This window comes from Pinus tabuliformis, chromosome 4_1, assembly GCF_031772625.1.
Source record: "Pinus tabuliformis cultivar Carrire ecotype Pingquan chromosome 4_1, CPIR1, whole genome shotgun sequence".
Classification (NCBI taxonomy): Eukaryota; Viridiplantae; Streptophyta; class Pinopsida; order Pinales; family Pinaceae; genus Pinus; species Pinus tabuliformis.
In genome coordinates, this window is record NC_142303.1 from 340,617,284 (window position 1) to 340,635,480 (window position 18,197).

An 18,197-nucleotide genomic window follows, 5' to 3' on the forward strand; every position below is an offset into this window, starting at 1 on the left:
CACGTTGGCGTAGAATAGAATGAAACAACAGGCAGATCAACATCGCAACAAAAGAAGTTTTGATGTAGGTGACTGGGTATTCTTACGGCTACAACCATATAAACAAATGCCCCTCAAGCAAGCTAAGAAGGATAATAAATTATCACCAAAGTATTATGGTCCATACAAGGTGTTGCAAAATATTGCTACTCTGGCATAAAAATTGGAGCTTCCTGTAGCTTCCTGAGTGCACATAGTTTTCCATGTTTCATGTTTAAATGAGGTTATAGGTGACAAGCTCGCAGTTCAAAAAATATTTCCAAAACATAACAAGGAAGGAAAAATCATATTGGAATCGGAAGCAGTCACAAAAACAAGAACTCGGTAGCTACGAAATCGATCAATTTCGGAGTATATCATCAGGTGGAAGAACTTATCTACTAAATATTCCACATGGGAGGATGAGAATTTTATATAGAAGCATCCAAAACTACTCAAGCATTGAGGACAATGCTTTTCGGAAGGAGAGGGGCATTTTAGGCCCCTATAATACTAGTGATTCCCCCATTACTATTGTCATTATATCCCTTATTGTTATTATTGTGCCCCTATTGTCCCCATATTGTTATTAGTATGCCCCATAGAAACCCAATATTGTTATTTTTGTGCCCTTAGATTATTACTGTTATGTCGGCTTGATTACATTGTGACCCCTTAAACTCCTATATATAGAAGGGAGGTTTAATCATTTGTATCATCCAAGAATCGTTCATTTGTGTAATGTAAAGGAGATTGCCCCCTCGAAGAGGCTGAATTCTAAGGCGTTGATCTATCTTTTCTGTCTTTTTGTGAGATGGTTTCCTGAGAGAAGCTCTAGGTGCAACTCGACTCACTTGTGAGTTGTGTGGTCGATTTCTAAATTTCGTCTTCCATATTTTTGAGTTGGTATCAGAGTGTCACGGTAGAGTTGAGCCCTTGTCGCTGATATTGACGCGGTGAGCCTTTGTGGCTGAGAGATTCTGGTGAGTGTAGAGCCTCCTCTAGTAATGAGTGCAGGTGTGAAGATGTATTGGCAGAGTCAAGGTCTACCATATTCATGCATGGAGTAGTGTGATCACATTGGAAGGTTGCATTGTTCATTTAAGGATCGAGTCACTATCATGATGTATGTGGAGTGCAATGGATCTTGTTGTGGACCAATAGACGTGAGTTGAGTTGGGATGTTTTAGGAAAAGAAAGGATAGATCTGACCTGCATGCCCCCAGTTGATTGTATAGTGCGCAAATTGGCACATTGCACAATTTTTCTTAAGAAAAAGTGAGCAGATTTGTCCAGATTCTACAAAATAAAAGTGTGTAGATTGCTCAATTTTTATGAAGAAAAAGTGAGCAAATGTGTGCAACTTTGAAGTTGCTGACCATAGTTGTTGTTGGAGATGCGGATCTATCGATCAGGGATTCGTGGAGCGATTGGTGGCACTCTTGAAGTGTGGATATATGTTGGCCATTATTTTGTTCCTCAGGGTAAGTATGTCAAAGAAGTTCTTAGAAAGTTGAAAATGGATCAGTTTAAAGCTTCTTTTGTGCCAATGCAATAAAATGTGAAACTTGATTTTGATGATGGCTCAGAGGAGGTAGATGGCACATTCCATAGACAACTGATGGGAAGCTTGAATTATCTTATTAAAACTAGACCCGATTTAGCATAATATGTTAGTATGTGAAGTCAATTTATAGTGAGACCTCTAGAGCGCCATTGGAGAGTAGTGAATGATGTACTTAGGTATCTTAAAGGAACAATTGATTTTTGTTTTAAGTATACTGATTCATTTGATGTTGAGATGAAGTGTTACTCAGATTCAGATTAGGCTGGTAATCTGGATGATAGGAGATCTACTATAGGTTTTTCATTCAGTATTAGATTAAGGATTTTTTCATGGAGCGGTAAGAAAAAACCTACTATATCCTTTTCATCTACTAAGGAAGAGGATAAAGCTTTGTGCACAACAACTTTTGAAGTTGTTTGGTTGAGGAAATTTCTTCAAGATGTTGGAGAATAACAAAAGAAAGTTACAATGGTCAAATGTGACAACTAGAGCTCGATTAAGTTGGAAAATAATTCAATATATCATGCAAGGAAAAATCATGTTGATGCTCAGTTTCATTTTATTAGAGAGAAGATATAGTCTAAAGAATTTTTTCTTAAATATTGTAACACTTGTGAAAATGTTGCTGATATTTTCACAAATCCCTTTTGGAAGATGAAATTTGAGTTGTTTAGGCACATCTTAGGTGTGCAATTAAATCCTTTCTCCATTAAGGGGGGAACTTAAAAGTAATGGAGAATGGATTCATCAGGTAGTTTTGATTGTATGTGTATTTAGGAGTTAGATACAATTTTTGGGTAATTTGATTGATATCCCTAACTAAATGGAATCCCATAATATACGTATCTTTTGATTGTTTATTCAATGAATGGTTAGCAGTGCTCCTTAGGCAGCCTCCAAGTGCATCTCAAAAGACCTATGAATTGTGTGATTCATTCCTGAATTTAGTCTTCCATAATTTTGAATTTTTTTTGTACTTTTGTTCTCACTTCTAACTTCTTCTTTCTCAAAATACTTATGAAAAAAATGTTTTGAGAGAATTATGTCATGGAGTATTGTTCTTACACACTTTTGAGAATAGGAAAACATTATGACATTGTACCAAATTACCTTTATTAATCTAATCAATTTTATATGATGATGGTGGCTCATTCTTAATCAATGTGAAAGGTTGCACTCCCGTTCAACACTTCAAATTCAAAGTGAAAATAAAGTTGTACTAGGAAATAATTAAAAGGTTGAATATTATATATTGAATAGTTTTGTTTTCTATTCAATAATTTACAAAATAAAATTGAGTTTTGGTGTCATGTTGATCATTTTGTTTAAGATATAGATATTTTTGTCTTAATATAATTATTAATAAATGTTTATATTAAAATGATGTTGTTATATGATACAATTATTAAATTTAATTTTTTTAATTAAAATTATTTTATATTAATATTTAATTTAATTTTTTATATTTATTAATTATAATAAATAATAGTATAATTAATATTTTAAAATTAATTTCAATTATTTAAAAAGATTATTAAAATAAAATATATATTTTAAATTATCTAAATGTAAAAAACTAGATTACCCATGTTTTTATAGTTTTACTTTTATTTTATATAATATATATGTTTGTAAAATTTATAAATGTTTAAATAATTATAGTTTTTTCCCTTGATATTATATTAAAAGTTTCCCAAATTTTATTATTATATTTTTGAAATATATTAAGATTCTAATTGAATTTGTGATCCATATTATGAAAAGTAAAAACAAAATAGTAAAATCATATCATGAGAGATTTGTATACTCGAACTATCTAGTGTGCTTCATTGTTACGACAATATGAAGAACAAGATCTGGGCATCAAATTAAATAGATTAAGAGAAAAAAAAATAGTGGTTATATTATTTGACAAAATTAGATTTGAGACTCTCGTCACCCCTGTTATCTTATAGGGATGTGAATTGTGGGAGTGCAGTATATCTAGGGAGTTGTGGAGTAAGGTTGAGATGATCCAGAAGCAATTCATAACCTATAACCTCAAGATGAAGGGAAATACTCCCTATCCTATCCTCTTGATCGAAGTTGGCCTATCCCCCATTCAAAGTGACTATGTTTAGATATAAACTTCACAATATGGAACCCAAGAGGTTCCCAAAAATTGTTTCTAACCTTAGTCAAAACCCGTGAGTCTCTAGCACGGGTGACATCATGCTTAGTCCTGGCTCAACCTTTGGGGCATTAAGGAGGAGACCATCGTGAGAAGCCACTACAGTATCAAAGATATTATTATGTCAAGTTTTAAGGACAAGATGTGGGATGCTAAGGAGATACTAGGAAGGTGGAAGATGAAAAACAATTCATTTTAGACTGCCCCACTCTTGCACATACCCACTCTCAATTCTCTATCATCACCCACACTTCCAATCTTCTTGAACCTTATTTCCCTACTCTTGGGTCACATAAACAATATTTTGAAGAATGACAATTAGACTCTCTTTTCTTAAAGTCCTATAACCCACATTGGTCTTAGTAGACATTAATCGTCATGATCATTTAGTTATTTACTTATATTTAATTTATTATTATTATTATTTATTTATTTATTTTAAGTTTGACTATTTATTATTTTTATTTATTTTTAAGTTTTTAGAATTAATTGTTTGGATTATTTAGGTTTAATCTAAATATTATTTTTATTTTTATTTTTATGTTTAGATATTCAATTCATTATTTTTTTGATTAATTATTAATTTGATGTGAGGATCTTGTTCTTCATCTTTTGGGATGATTGGATGATGTGATTTTTACTTAAAATTTTCTTATTTTTTATATTAAGATTTTAAGATTTTTTTAACTATTACACTGTAATGACGTCGTGATTTTTAAAGAAATTTATTTTATTTACTTTTCAATAGTTTATTATTATATTAATGTTATATGTAGTTAATTATTAGAAAAAATAGTATTCCCTTACTATTTTACATTATAATAATATTTATAAAGAGGGTGATCTAATTATTTTGAGTTTTGTATTTTTTTTAATAAAATAAGATAAAATACTTTTAATTATGTTTTTTTTAATAGTTTAAGATTGGTTTTTAATGTAAAAATAGATTCATGTCATTGGAAATTTTTCTCTTCCTACAAATTTTTAACAGATTTCAAACAAATTTGACTGTAAATATACCAATAAAATGCTATAAAACTCAGAATAAGGAAACAACCACCTTAAAAAATAATATAATTTTTTATTTAAATTTTACAGTGTACTTCGATCCTATGACAAACATGGTATATTCTGTAAGAAAGCATGTGTAAGACCCTCCCATTGGGGATTAAAGAAAAGATAATATGAACAGAATGAAGAAGAAACCCGTTGACATTGAGACACATTGCCCATAACCGTTGAGAAGTAAGCTGGTTCAATTCATAAAAAATATACACAGAAAAACAAACTCTAGAGTTTCGTTCGACTGTCAGCACGAATGAGTTTCTGTGAAGTATAGGATCTTCACGGCGGCTATTCTATTCTATTCTAGACGTTTATGCTGCTACTTACAATTTCTTCAAAATTTTCCATGACAAAGTGTGGCAGACACACAGGAGCTACGATTCCTTGAAAGTCTTTCATTAGAGGAACGGAGAAATTTGACCACCCAGGTGTTAGCTCCCACGGAAAACCTGCATACGCTGCTTTCCCCCACCCAAAATCAGCTTTGGCATATTCAAGTTTGGACAAGTCTGTAATAACATAAGAGGCGCCGACTGCAAAGTGTGGGCGCCCTTTCACTTCCATCATATCGATAGCAGATCGCAGATATTTATCGTCGATCCTTCTCTTGGCTTCGTTGATTAAATTTACAGCGAAAGACAACGGCTGGTGAGTTAGATCCCCCCACTTTTGCCTCAGTGCAGGCAAAGCTTATTGCATTGCCATAGTAACCGGCCGGAAGAGGCGGTTGAAATCGAGAACGGGCGTTCAAAGCAAACAACATTTTCAAACCTTGGTCCGCAGGGAGCTTCAGTGCCTTGGTTCTTGATTGCCACAAACAAGCCGATAACGCTTCGAATGTGGTTTTAAGGCCTCGATGTCTCTTAGCCCAAAGAAGAATGACTTATTGATGTTCATTTCCTCCTGAAGCGCCATTAATTGTTTATATTCATCGGGCGTCGGTTGGTCATACTCAGGGTGGGGAAATTCCACGGTAGGCTTCTCTCAGGGAGGATTTCTCTATTCCAAACTGGTGGAACCACGGGGCTCGCCACGCCTCTTGCCATTTCAGACATAGCTTTTACGAATTGGGCGAGACCAACACCATCACTCATGCAGTGATTGGAGCGCAAACCCAATACGAAGCCTCCACATCTAAGACGCGTTACCTGGAAATTCACAGGGTGCAAAATTCTATCAGATTAGCCTCGACATGTGATACCGGATAGTGCCGACTTGAGGGCAAATATGAATTAATATTTCATAGGCACACCCGAAAAAAGAGAGTTGTTAGTTTATTACAGTAGTTTTTAATTATATGTAATGTATTGCGATGGACGATATCTTATAATTTACCTACTCAAACTAATTTTATAATATCTTAATCATCTACTCACAATCGAATTTTATATTTCTAAACTAATTTTATTACATTTGAACGATTTTTAATTGGTTTTATATTTATAAAAGGTAAGTATTAATTTTAAAAAAATCAATAAAAGCTTTTTATATTTATATGCTATCTCAATGGAGATTATGTTTACACGGAAGTGATCCCATACCAGCAACATTGACAATATATCCAACTAAACCCTAATAAGGATAACATTAGATTATGAAATTTATTTGTTTGTTTTTTTAATATTTATTATATTTATATTGTTTTTTGTTTGTCAAATTGTATGTGATGTTTTAAGTTTGATTTGCGGTTTGAGGAATTGTAACTTAGGGGCATTTAAAGTATTAAAGTCACTTAGAGCCACACTGACCCTTAGCTCACTGGATTTTTAAGCATGTCTTCTCCCCTTAGCACATAACCAACCCTAATAAAGTTTACTAGCCCTTAACTAAATAGATTTTTAAACATGTCTCTTCCCCCTAGCACAAAACCAACCCCAGTAAAATTTGATTAAGACTTGACTTTATTATAATTATACTTATTATAAATACATTACCCTTATATATTTATATAAATATATATATTATATTAATATTTATAATTAAGTTAAATTATGTTATATTAACACTCTTTGTGCCTTATTATATTTATACTTATTATGAATATATTACCCTTATATATTTATATAACTATTAATAGATACTATACTAATATTTATAATTAAATTAATTATGTTATATTAACAATTTTTTTATATTATGGATTTTCTTTTTAAGATGTTAATTTTTGGTTTTAAACTATTTAATTAAAATTATTTCGTTTTCTTTGTAAGTTTGGTAGGAGTACATCTTCATCAAGTCTAATATATCAATGGGTTAGAAGTAAGCAATTGAACTAGTGACTTCACATCAAAAAATGGGTTCTGCCAAATCACCATCTATCCAAAACATCATAAACAAAAGTATTTGATTTTAATTTATTTTGATTTTTCTTACCATTTATATTATTTAACCATTCTTTATTTATAATTTTTTTAACTTTGACTTCTTATATTTATACATTATTGTAAATATTTGATTCTTGTTTATCCAATAAAAAACTCTCTTCTGCTCGCATCTCAAGCATTTATGAGCTTCTACTTTTCAATTAACCTAACTTCACTTTCAAATAACCTAACTTCTCTTCTGTTGGCATCTCTCATTACTTTCTATCAGTGCTCATCAAATTTCATATCTCTATCCTCACATGCGCCACACTTTGATAACTATAAATATTTGATAACTATAAATATTGACCATAAGTAGAAAAAAAAAATTCAATTCTCACACAAATCTCCTAGTCTAAGTCTGAGAAGATTCACACTGATCATTAATCAATTGAACGCTTGAGGTTAGAACTGATCAAAGTAACAACTTCTCTGTAAAGACAATTGATTAAACTAGGCGAACAAAGTAAGACACTTGATTAAACTATTTTTTAGTCTAACAAAGTAATTTGTTATTGAGCCTAGAGTCTCATTCTACAGCTGAATACCACTTTGAAAAATATTCACACTAATCTTCATTAATTTTATGAGTAGAAAAGTTCACAAATACCAATAACATGATGATAATCAATTGAGCACATCCGGTTAGAACTGATCAAAATAACTACTTCTCTATAAAGACAATTGATTAAACTATTTTTTAGTTGAACAAAGTAATTTGTTATTGACCTTAGAGGTTCATTCTACAGCCTAATACCACTCTGAGAATATTCACACTAATCTTCATTAATTTTATGGGTAGAAAAGTTCACAAATACCAATAACATGATGATAATGAATGGAACACTTCCCCTTAGAACTGATCAAAGTAATGACTTCGGTATAAAGACAATTGATCAAACTAAGCTAACAAAGTAAGAAAATTGATTAAACTATTTTTCTAGTCAAACAAAGTAATTTGTTATTGAGCACAAAGGCTCATTCTACAGCCCAATACCACTGTTAGAATATTCACACTAATCTTCATTAATTTTATGGGTAGAAAAGTTCACCAAAATCAATAACATGATGATACTCAATTGAACACTTCGAGTTAGAACTGATCAAATTTCTCTATAAAGAAAATTGATCAAACTAGGCGAACAAAGTAAGACAATTGATTAAACTATTTTTTAGTCTAACAAAGTAATTTGTTATTAAGCCTAGAGGCTCATTCTAGAGCCCAATACCACTCTGAGAATATTCACACTAATCTTCGTTAATTTTATGGGTAGAAAAGTTCACAAATACCAATAACATGATGATAATCAATTGAACACTTCCAATTAGAACTGATCAATGTAACTACTTCTCTATAAAGACAATTGATCAAACTAAGCAAACAAAGTAAGACAATTGATTAAACTATTTTTTAATCAAACAAAGTAACTTGTTATTGAAATTTGAATTTAGAGGCTCATTCTACAGCCCAATATAATGTATAAAATTATAATTTTTTAAAAAAATCTAAAAATAAAAAAATTTAAATAACTATACAAAATATTTAAATAATATTTAATTTACCCATAGAAAAATTAGATTAACCTCTGACATAAATCTGTATTTAAAATAGATGTATAAAGACAATTTATCAATCTAATTCTTGAAATGATCGAATGTTTCTCCAAATTACCTGAACGAGTAGTAGTGGAGAGTCTGTGATGTTTTAGGAACCTGGAACGTTATTGATAAATTCATCTCCACGAGGAATAGGTGGATACAGATCTCCGAAGTCTCCGAGGGAAATATCGGCATCCGCTTCTACAAAAAGAACACCCTCGCCAGTGCAGTCCACGGTGAGTTTACCGTTATCTGCATCTCTCAATCTTCCGGCAAAAGGATAGTAATGCATCAGAACCTTTGCGAGAGCCTCTTTCACAACTTTGATGGGATCCTCTTCATTTTTCTTCTTCGAGGAATCACTGTCGCTGCGATAAAATAGAAGCTTGGGAGTCTGATACGTTACTCCCCGTTGATCGTCAATGTTTGAAAGATACAGCGATTGACGGGGAGTGGGGCGATCGGGGGCGACGAACACAGGTGGCTTCAACTTCTGAGATCGACGACTGTTAGACAGGCAGCAGGCCGACTGGCTGCTTACTCTTCTTCTGGCGTGTTGTGTGCCCTTCCAAGGACTGCTCCCAACTTTACGATCCCAAATGAATTATGTATCCCAAACTCTAATTCATGACGCTAGACCAAAGTGATACATAGATTGATTTAATAATAGCACAACATAAGATATTTAAGGGAAACAAAAATTGCAAGATTATCAATTTCATTGCCAATAAAGTTAAGGGTAAAGTGATTTACAATCAATTGTCTCTCATAATAACTTATTTTAAACATAAAAGTTTAACTTATTTTGAACATAAAAGTTTAGTTAATGAAATGAACATAGAAGAATAATGAGTAAAAAGAGAATAATAAGATGTAAGTGGAAAAGATTTAACAACAATTTTTTTGTTTTTTTTTTTTAATTTTTCAATATGTCAATCATCTTTTTTACCAAATGTAATATGAATTTCAATTTTATAAATCAAGAAGTAAGAAAATAAATTTTTTATATCTTTTTAAATTAAACAAAGAAATTTAAAATGCTATATTTTAGAGTAGAAACACAAGTTTTTGGTCATGATATACAAAGCAATTTAATTACACTAGAAAAAACTCACACTCATGAGTGAATGGATTATTGTTCATTCACTTTATTTATTTTTACAAAAAATATAAACAAGCATTTTGAAGGATAAAAAAATTGGAAGTTATTCAATCAATCAAAGTATTGTTTAAATCCCTATACAATAATGGCATTGATCAAAGTATATCTACCTATATTTTAATCCTAGAGACGTCTAATATCACATGTTTGCAATAGTGAAATGAATAATGTTAATTTATTATAGAGAAATCCAACATACAAAAAACAATAGATATAAATCCATATAGGACAATAATAATTAATAAGATAGAATGAGTGATGGATTTACAATGTCATGTGATAATATGGTTATATGTGTTCGCTAGTCAATATTATGTTCATTATAACAAGTTGACTTGACATGCAATGGAATGATTTGAAACATATGTACATTGTTCAATGTATTTTTTTTACTGTATAAAAGAAGGATAAATAGATGAAGAAAAATATTCCACTAATCAAGGCATGTAACAACTCAGAGAGAGAGATAGAGGCATTTGTTGTTTTATTTTCCTAAAGCAAAACACACAATAAGAGTATTTGAAACAATTGAAATGCGCACTCTTTCATGTTTGTAATTTTATTTGAGATGTAATTAGAACCATAACATTGAAATGTACACACATGCGTGTCTATAATTCTATGTGTGATGTAATTAGACCCATAACGTTGAAATGTACAGTTGTTGAGCATTGAAATTTGGACTTCTAGTTGCCCACCTCCACTCTCAACCATATGTAGTTGTTAACATACATAACAATCATGGAATCATGAATGTTAATATTCATGGCTATCCTAATCATCTGGTGTTAGCAGTTTTGGGAGATAATCGTGTGTGATTTTTATTCATTATTTATTATCCAGCCACACCACCTTATACAACTGAATTTTCTTGCTAATTTCTACCTTCTAATTCTGGGTGGGTGTAATTCAACTGCTGAGAATCACTTTCTTCATTTGAGACAAAAGGAAGCATCTTAATGCTCTTCTCTAGTTCGAAGTGTTTGTGAACTCTTCTCAAGAAGTGTCCATACATGACACACGCTGCATAGACTTGCCCCACTCAAACTGCCAACTGCTGGTGTGCTTTGTGCATCCCCTTTTTTGTGATTGTTGTCCTTGTGAATCGTGATGCCTTCTACATTACAATTACTAAAAAACAATTTGAGATATTCCTTGTTATAGAAGAAATTTCATTTTGGTGATAGCAATGTGCATAACCTTCCATGAAGATCAATGTTAATTTTAATTTTCAATGATCAACAGACCTATGTGTGTGAGATCTATTTGTTTCTTTTCATTAGTTTTCATATGAATTTTGTTGTATATTGTCTTATTTTCAAATAATATTATGTATTTTTATATTAATTTATATTTTTATATTTCTTGTTTTGTTGACTATAGGTATAAAATGCCACCTCTTGGTCGCCCAAAAAAGGATCTGAAACAACTTTCACTTTTCGATGCATTTGGTATATCTCAATGTTCTAATCAACCACATATTTCTGAAAATGAAGTATATGATCATGTGGATGAGGACCATGAATCAGATAGTGCAGAACTTCTTGAAGAGGAACCAACATCCAAGAGGTACAAAAGAAAATTCAAGTCCAAATGGAAGTTGAGATTTCCATGGGCTAATGCTGTAAAAGATTTTAATGGTGTTGAAAGGATAAAATTTTCATGGTGTGTAAAATTTAAAAGGGAAACTCCATTTGCTAAATATGGAAGCACAAACCTTCAAGTTAGTGCTTTAAACATCCATGCAACATCAGAGGCTCATAAATTTTCTTTGCAACTTGTAGAGGGAGAAAGTAAACGGAGTACTCTTCCAATTACAAAACACGTAGAACTAATGGTTGATGCTCAGAAAGAGAGAATTATATCAGTTATTGAGAACATGTATTTTGTTGCAATACATGATTTACCTTTGGAAGTATATAAGCCAATTTGTGACTTGAATAGGTATAAAAACACTCCTCACATGCCTCTAACAGATGAATAATCAGCATATACAAATACAACATCTGGAAACGACTTTCTAGAAGCTGCTAAGGAGGTATATTGGAAAAAATTAAAAGATGATATTTTCCAAAGTCCATATTACTCACTTTTAGTTGATGAAAGCACTGATCGGACTATGGTGCAACATTTGATTATTTATATTACATATTTGACCAATGAAGGAAGAGGTCCATGTGCTACAAAATTCATACAATTGCTACAAATTAGGGATGGAACATCACAATCTATGTATGATGCTGTGACATCTCTTTTAGCAGACATGAATCTATCCATGACAAAGTTAGTTGGATTTGGATCTGATGGAGCATCATCCATGAGGGGTATTCGTGAAGGTTTATCTACTAAGCTTCGTCGACATGCCCCTCATTTAGTAGATATCCACTGTATAGCTCATTGAGAAGCATTAGCAGCTAATGATGCTTCATCTTATTTTGAAGAGTTGAAAGCTATTGATAAGTTTTCAAACAAGATCTATTCATGGTTAGGGAAATCTACTAAAAGACATGGAGAATTGAAAGAGCTAATGGAGTCATTTCAAATCACAAGGCTAGAAGTGTTACAAATTCATCATATTAGATGGCTTTCTAGAGGAAAAGTCATGGAAAGACTCATTAAGCTCATGCGTGCTTTGTTAAGGGACTGAGAGTTAGTGGATAAAAAAATGTATGAGATGGCTACAATATTTCAAGTTCAATTTTGCATCCACTTACTTGCAGATGTGCTTATTGAATTAAATAAGCTGAATCAAAAGTTTCAAGAGGATCATGTTAACATTACATCTATTGGAACAACTTTGGATATCACTATTAGCTTACTTCATAAGCTATTTCTAAGAGGCACATTTGGGGTAGGTGCAATGCATACATCATCCTTCTTAAATAAAACACAACAGGGAACCCTTGAGTTTGCAGATTGCATAGGTATATTACATGTATATGAATTAAGGTTTGAGAGTTTGCCAAAGTCACAAAGATCAGGGACACTAGATGACTGCATTACGCTGGGAAAGGCTTTTGTAATAAAGGTGATTGACTCTCTAAATACAAGGTTAACAAATTTACCTATTTTTCATGCAGCTAAGTTTTTTAGCCCTCGTAATTATTATGAGGATATGGATGACAGAGGCTCTCAAACAAGAAGATGGTTGACTTCAACGACTTATTCTTCAGCTATTAATGACTTCAACGAATTATTCTTCAACTAATTTTTCTTGAATGAAACTTCTAACTAACCAGTCTACTTTCTCTTTATTTCTTAAATAAAAAATTTTGGGTATTTTTGAAAATCTCCTTCTTTTTCTTTTCCTTTTCTTTATAAAACTAATTAAATGGGTTAATATTACCCATTATAAAATTATTATTTAGATTTAGGTAGTAAGTTTAAGTTCTCTTTAGATAACTTAACTAATAAATTTATATTAAAAAGTTTCGCAAAACAATTAATAATAAAAATATTACTATTATTATAATATTATAATAATAATTTAATAATATTCAGTATTATTATTTTTTAATGATAATATTAAATCTATACTATTACTAAAAGTTATAATCCCTAGAGCTATTAATATATAACTATGATTCACTATTATATTCCCCAAATTTTATTTCAATTATTTTACTTAAAATAACACTCAATAACAACCAAAAGTATTAAATGACATTATAAAATATTAATATTATACACTACTACATTGATGATATTATTATAATTAAATAATTTAATCAACTAAATCTAGTCGTTTCTTAATCAATTATAGCCTTTGTCCAGTCTAGTCTAATATAGCCATTTGTTCTGACGATGAACCACACTCGTTGGTTTGAAAGGCCTCGACAGAAATTTTTTGCTGTGATTTTTCCGGAAATATTTTTATACTCTCACAGTATTGTCTAATATAGCCATTTGTTCTGACGATGAACCACACTCGTTGGTTTGAAAGGCCTCGACAGAAATTTTTTGCTGTGATTTTTCCGGAAATATTTTTATACTCTCACAGTATTGATGCATCATATATATATTTTATTTATTTATTTATTGATTGAGTATTAATGCTGCTAATATTTTATTTTTTTAATTATAATTATGAATAATTATAATGATGTACAAACGAGTATTGATGCATCGTGTGTGTGTGTGTGTGTGTATATATATATATATATATATATATATATATATAATATATATATAATATAATGTTTATTTTTTTAATTATAAATATGTAAATTTATGTTATATTTTATTTATTGAGTATTAAGGTTGTTAATATTTTATTTTTTTAATTATAATTATGTAAATTCATGTTATTTTTAAATTTTTATCAGCATTAATAAGCATTAAAATATTTATCTTTATTTTATTTTAGAAATTTATAATTTGTAAATAGTTTTTATTATAATACAATGAGTCAATATTATAGTTTACCAATATCATGTACTTAAAAAATCATAACTCATTTCATGTGACACTTGTTTATATGGTGTTTTTTACTTAATTAATTTAAGTAAAAAAAAACAAAGAATGCATAATTATTTTGGAAGTAAATATCAACTTTTGATTTGTGTATACTACTATGAATATTTTAGAATACCCTCTCGGAGTTAAATTTTTTACTTTCTCCCTGATAATTATTGATAATTAATTAAAATTTTAGAGGTCATATATCAAAGTAGTTAACAAAAACTACAACTAACTCACAAAAATATATCTAAAAATGCTACTTCATTTTGAAGGATTTAATCTCTTTTTTAACCTTTGAATTTAGACTTCTATGATCCATAATAATTGTAACAACATCTTTTGGTCAAAGTCACATAGGACAAGATGAGGAATCAAATGAAGAGAGAAGTTAACTAGCGGTTAGAATATAACAAGCTAGTTTGACTTAATAACCGATATTAATAATTAACATTTGGAGAAAGGGTATCAAACTAAATATAGTTAAAGAAAAAATTTTATTAAAATGAATTTTAATTAATAAATAATATTATTAAAATAAATTCTATTAATATTACAAATCAAATCAATTTCTTAATAAAAGTTATTAAACTAAAAATATACTATTATAGGTAATACTATTATTAAGAAATAGTATTCTAACAAATGATAATATTATAAACAAATAATAATATTGATGATGATGATGGTTAACGTCCACTGAGACCAAACTTTGGTCTATCGGACCTAAAGAAACAAATTATTTAGTTTGATTTAAGATTTTATTTCTATGCTCAAAAAGCTTGGAGAGAAGCCTCCCAAGCTCACTATAATTTTGACATCGTAAAAGGCTAGGAAGGTCAGTATTGCAACAAAGATTATGAAACTGAGATCTAATGTGGTTGTATGCAGGGCACTCTAAGAGGAAGTGGTTTTCATCCTCAATGTTCCTATTCTCACAGAGATGGCAGATCCTTTCCATCCATGGTGTTTTAGGAACTGCCCAACGACCTGTTTCACTATGGAGCTCATGAGAGTTCATTCTAATATTCACTATATTAATTTTCTTCTTTGAGCTAACTAAAACAAAGAGATATTTTTGATCTTCTACGGTGGGGTTGATGACCTTCTTTTAATAACTTAGTTTTCTTTTAGCTGCTAAATCTTTCTCACACCACATTTTTTCTTTGAACATAGAAGTAACAATATTTTTTAATGTTATTAATGTTTTGCAATGCATCATTCTCGTTGATCTCCCAATGGTTTAACCAGGGCCCGTGTGTCTTTATACCACCCCCGTTTGAGCCTTAGTTGGTTTTGACTGGAATTTAAAGCTAGCTTAGGAAGTTTATGATCTCCTATGTTATTGAGCTTGTGCTTGTACAACAATAGCCTAGTCATAGCTAAGCTCTCGATAGGGGAAAGACCTGCTTCTATAAGGAGAATAGGGTAGGTTGTATTGCTTTTAATTTTCAGGTTATACGTTATAAAGCGCTTCTGGATTTGCTTAATCTTTCTCCAGGATTCTCTAGAGATGTTGCAACCCCAAACCTCACATCCATATAAGATAACATGAGTGACTAAAGTTTCAAAGAGAAACTTCTTTTTATCCCACATTATGAGGTTTTCCATTTTACAATTATTCTCAAGACCAAAGTAAGATTTCCACCCCCCATTAATCCTTTTCTCAATGCTATAGTTCTAGTTGAGCTTGTGATGAATATCAATTCATAGGTACTTGTAAGAATACACTTCCTCCAAGTTATTATTTTCATACATAAAATTAGCATGGGTTTCCTTCTTGGATTTGATAATCATAACTTTTTTTTGTCAGTGTTAACAATCATACCCATGGTAGAGCAGAAATCCTTAAGAAGCCTAAGTTTCTTATCAAGATCAGATGGACACCTTGTGAGGAGAACAATATCGTCAGCATAGAGAAGAAGGATGATGACTATCCTAGCTAAGATTGTGCCAGCACATCCTCTTTCCTCTAAGTAACCTTCGAGCTTGTCAATGTAAATTCCAAATAGGGTAGGGGAGAGAGGGAAACCTTGTTTAACTCTGATATTACACTTAATATCTTTCAACCACCCCTCATTGCTCTTTAGCTTGGTAATTACATTCTCGTATAATCTAATGGCGACAACTCTCAACTCGTAAGGAACCTTTAGCTCTTCTAATCTATTCCAAAGGTTGTTTCTAGGAACCATATCAAAAGCCTTTCTAAAGTCCACAAAGCAACAAAAGATATTGGATTTATCATTACAACATTCATCCACAATGATCCTAAGCGTAACGAGGTGGTCTGTTGTTGAGTGATGCCTTCTAAAACCCACTTGGCCTTTAGCTCGCTTACCTTCACTTTCAAGCCATATGCTCAACTTGTTTTCCAAAATACTACCATATAACTTAGCTAAGAGAGGGATAATCATAATTGTCCGATAATTAGATGGGTTATTTGTATCCCCATTTTTAAAAATAGAGATAATGAGGCTCTCAGTCCATAGCATAGGGAACCCTTGCTTGACTGCTGGATTAAAAATAAACAATATTTTTAAGTTGGTATGAAAAAAAGTTATTCTTCCAAATAATTAGTAATACTATTATTAAGAAATAGTAATATAAAAATAATAATATTATAAAATTATTGTTAAATTACAATTAATAAATTTATTTTTTAGGAGTAATATTTTTATAATAAGACAAACAGAAACAAAAAAGGAAAAAGAATAATATATATATATATATATATATATATATATATATATGATTGAAAATGAAATTAAATAAATAGAAAAAACTTTAGGAAGATAGAGCAGGGATCCAACACTTGTTGATACTCTAGCCATCGTCTCTATTCAGATTAACAGGTCTCTTTTCAATTTCCAAGGCCTCTCTAAATTTACGATGCTGAAAATGGTCAATCTTAGCAATGACCCTCGCCTCTTCTATGCATATGTGATGATTTGTCTTTTATGCATGTTCTGCCAAAGTGGAAGATAAAGACCTTCCATGCTTGATGTTTGCAACATGCTCACAAATCCTTTAATTTATTGATCGACTAGTCTAACCAATATAAGGAGTCCCACAAGAACAAGGAATTATGTAAACCCCCTTCCCATCCTTAGGGTTAACCGATCCCTTAACAAAATGAAGAGAACTCTGAATAGTGCTATGGGGCCTAAAAGTAGAAAGGAATCTTATGCTTTTTCAATATCCTTACGATTTTATCTGTGGTCCCCTAAATAAAAGAAAGATGAACTTCAGAAAACTGATCCTTGGGATCAATATTATTCTTAGAACCCTTTTCAACATTAAGGAAAGCTCTAAGACCCTGGTACCTACTATAACCATTCCTCTTTTTTAACTGTTAAAATATTAAAAAAACTATATTCAATATCTTCAACAATGGAGCTCCTACTCATGGTTATCAGGTTTTCCCTGGCAGCTTCAAGTGGATTCTCTCACATTCATTACAACACTTTTTCCCTTCTATGTGTTCCCTATGGTCTTGGAGTCAAATACTTTTAGTTTCAACTTATTAAACTATAATTCTACCTCAACTAGAGCCTTTTGTGCATTATTTAATTGTTTCCTTAAGGCTAGTTCATGGAACACCATTATTTTCAAGGATGTTGTTCTAATTGGTGTTGTGGCACACCTCCCTTCCGCTTTTCCCTTTTTTATGCAATGAGCCCCTACTTTCATTGCTTCAAGCAACCATATGTAGAGGATTCATTGGGTTACTTCTCGTCTCATAGTTTGGTTTTTTGTTTCAATGGTTTTTGGCTAGGATTAACAAACATTAATTAG

The 18,197-nt window shown here is 31.1% G+C and overlaps 1 pseudogene; it reads right to left on the reverse strand.

The window, feature by feature from the left end:
• Positions 1–4,998: 4,998 nt before the first annotated feature.
• The window catches only part of LOC149175667 (benzyl alcohol O-benzoyltransferase pseudogene), a 32,688-nt pseudogene continuing 19,489 nt past the window's right edge, over positions 4,999–18,197 (reverse strand).